The following is a 3,879-nucleotide window of genomic DNA, read 5'->3' as shown; positions in this document are numbered from 1 at the left end:
AGGGAGCTCTTCTTAATATTTTGACACCAAAATCATGTCGATACACCTTACCGACTGCGAGTAAAGCCACCCACGCTTTAACTTGACAGACTGTACATGGTAGACAAATCCAGGGAACCCAAGAAAGACCTGAGGACAGTGGTTCAGATGCTCTGGAATTAACTACTGAGATCGAAAAACATCTCGGTGTAGCAATATAGCCTTAATAGCTTGAATCCCATAAACTAAATTAAGTTAAACTATGTAAGAAATAAAATTATATCGCGCACGCTTTTAACATTAATTAATAAATCTTCCCACAATAGAAGAGCCACCTTCTTGCAGAATTTCCTAAAGTCTGTAACTAATTACAAGAAAAATCAATGCTGCCTTGCCGCTTTGTATAAAACCCACTATTGTCTGCTTGCATTTTCTGCAGGAGCGTGGAATATTTTAAAAACTTGAAGTCTCCAGTTATTTGTCAATATTGCGTATACTATGAAAAAATTCTGAAAAAATAAATTGTTTGAGAAATAGGCACCACCTTTAGAAGTTTTCTGTTTAACGCTGTCAGAATATTTTTTTTTGTAAGAAAATAATATTTCTGATAACGCAAACAGTATATTTTCATCCTCAAAATAACCTGAAGATAAACAAATTTAGCGCCAAGAACAAAATAAAATAAACTAATTGCTAAAGAAGCACACAGTATATTACCAGGTTGCAAATGGATACGGCAAATAAATCTAAAATATTCAGCGTCCTGATATCTCTACTCATTCAAAATGAGTATTGAGGTTCTGGATGTTTGTTTTCAAATGTCATTAAATTTAGAGCAGGGTCGTTTCTCGATTTGCAGAACTTTAAATCAGCAGAAAGAAATGTTTTTCGGATATCGAGAACTGCAGCGCGTTCAGAACTGAAATCTAGCTGCCCTGACCATTTTTTGAAGGTCTTGTTGTTTTAGGAAGTAAAACCGTTACTTTAAGTGTTTGAAATTATTATCTTCCCCCAGGGAGGTGTGCAGTGAAGCTCTGAAACAGGGCTGGTCAATTCTCGGAAGGGTTATATCAGGGAGCCCTATCTCAAGGTTTCAATGTATTTAGTATTTAAGTAAAAGGCACCTTGGCCTGCAGTAGGAGGACAACTTGCCATTTTTCCAAGGTTTCGTCCTTCAAAAAAGTAATGTTAGTAGTCAAGGTATTTAGAATACATTTCCTTTGCGAAAGTTACCTTCAGAACTGAAATTTTATTCACCCCAAGTGTTCTTCTAAGGTCTCGAATTTTTAGAAAGTAAACCAGATAGTCCAGGTATTCAAAATACATATTTTCCAAGCAAGTCCTATGCAGAACTGAACTATGTAGGAGACACCGTGACCATTTATTCAAATGAGAATTAATCACTAAAATTCCAAAGATTACAAGGATGCAGATTCGCTTCATACTCTGAATATAGGAGAAACAAGAAAATATCTGCTGAAGCCCAGTTCGTGTAATTGGTTAGCGCTCTACTCGCGAATAGTGGCATTTCCGGTTAAAATCCGGGCAGAGGCAGATTTTTGTTTGCTTCTCCAGAAAATGATATGACCAGTAATTGACAATATCTAACATCATAAATTAATCTAGTCATTAGAATTATTTACATAGCTGTATTTAATTAAAAGAGACAAAAAATTAAATTAATAAAAATCAACCCACAGAGATTTCCAAGGCTCGATTTCATATCTTTATCCCCACAACAATATTAGGAAGTCCTAGAATTAAACAATCCTTAGTATATTTCCTGAACCCGAAACCCTAATTCGTTAACCCTGAATATTAAAGTGAACAAAAAGTTGCAAATTTAAAACAATCGTACCAGGCACCAAGACAAGACTCTAGCTGATATCACAATCTGCCTAGATAAATGTACAGGGGGCTGTTTTTTGGGTTTCTTTATTAAAGTATGAGATTTTTGATACAAACTAGAGTCACTTAACTGTCAACGACAGGTGAGTGTGGTTTGTTATTGTACTATGGATTATTTTTCGGCGTTTTCGAGTATTACCCCTGATAAAAAAAAGTCGACACGATGCCACCCTACGCGCCGGCACACAATCTGATTGACACGACCACTGTTCAAGCACATGAGTAGCTCAGTGTAAGCGTTATTGCTGGCAATATTGGCTGCCCGACCGTCTGGCGACCAACGCTCAGTGGTCTGGAATAGGAATTTACTGTTCATAATCGCCCACCGGTCGTATTTCTTAACCGATTTAAAAGATTTTTTTTAGAAATGCTCAGCAATTAATTTTTAAAAGAATCGTGGTTTGCTTTTTTAAATTTTTTTTTCACAGAGCAACAATATATAAACAAATATAGTAACAAAATTGACCATTTTAGCTTTGTGAATTTTTATCTCAAGAAAAAATATAGATAGAAACTCACTATCAGCTGGAATTATTGCACATGCATTCATAAAACATAATTAATTTTAATAATATTTAACTTAATTATTATAAACAATTTCTATAAACAAATTCTTTATAAACGAGTTTTTCTCATAACTGAATTGATTTTTCTGAACAAAAGTAATTCACAATTGTCTTTCAAGCCGTTTCCTCGTAGAAAAAAATGTTTTTTTCTTCAATAATTATTAGAGTGACATTCATTACGGTGACTAACCAACGAAATTAAATAAAGAATAATTTATATGATTGTTATAAAGAATTTTTTTAACGAAACTATGATTTATTTTTTTTACATGCAAAAAGAACGGTTTTCCACTGAAATTATCCGACAATAAACTAACAGTGATTGCAAAATTGGATATGGGACATTAAATAATAATTTGCGTAATTGTTAATAACAATTTCTGTAGAAAACTGTCCATAGCAATAACGCTGTACGGCTCGTAGTTTCTTCTCGAATGTTGATCAAGTGTCAGAAATAACTGGAGTAAATAAAGAACTCATTAAAATGTTTAGAAACATGCTACAAATGTTAGTTAGTAGCAGAAAAATTCCTCCTCTCTTTTTCAACGAGTATGCTTTTAGTACAGCAAAACTGTATGTGAGCATATATCCATGGTACTACATGCCTTCTTCAGTTCATAAAATACTGCTGCATGGGGGAAAAGTTATGGAGAATTTTATGCTGCCAATTGGCATGTATTCCGAAGAAGCTTCTGAAGCCAGGAACAAGGATATCAAGTACATTCGACAGTTCAACACAAGAAAAATCTCTCGATTGCATACTATGGACGACCTAATTTACAAACTCCTTGAGTCCTCAGATCTTTTCATTGCATCCTTGAAGTCTGAATGGGAGTAAGTTGAAGTTGAACTTGATCAAGAACTCGATGAACTAATAGAACAATTCGAATCTAAAAATGATTCGAGTTCTGAATCGTAATTTATTTATTTTAAGTTTTTTATAATAATCTCATTATTATAAGTATCAATTTTTTCATTGGTTCAATAAAACAAATAAGATTATCAAAAAATGATTGAAGAAAAAATAACTTTTTTCTACGACCAACCGCATATTGTCATGCATTTTTTAAAAATTGTTATTAACAATTACGCAAATTTCTATTTAATGTCCAATATCCAATTTTGGAATCACTGTTAGTTTATTGTCGGATAATTTCAGTGGAAAACCGTGCTTTTTTCATGTAAAAAAAAACACGCTTTCAAGACTTTCAGACGTTGCTGATTAGCAGAGGAGTCGAATTTTTCATCAGAGCTTCCGTAACATTGTTTCGCAGATCTTTTTCGATAGTTTGTCACAAAAACGGGCCGATTGTTTAGCAACAAGAACTACGAGGGTAGTTCAATAAGTCCTTAGAATGAAGTATAAAAACAATTTTTTTTGGGTACATTTTTTTTTATTTTTCAACATAATCTCCTTGGAGCTCTA

This window comes from Belonocnema kinseyi, chromosome 5 (genome assembly GCF_010883055.1).
Source record: "Belonocnema kinseyi isolate 2016_QV_RU_SX_M_011 chromosome 5, B_treatae_v1, whole genome shotgun sequence".
Classification (NCBI taxonomy): Eukaryota; Metazoa; Arthropoda; class Insecta; order Hymenoptera; family Cynipidae; genus Belonocnema; species Belonocnema kinseyi.
This window is presented reverse-complemented; position numbering follows the sequence as displayed.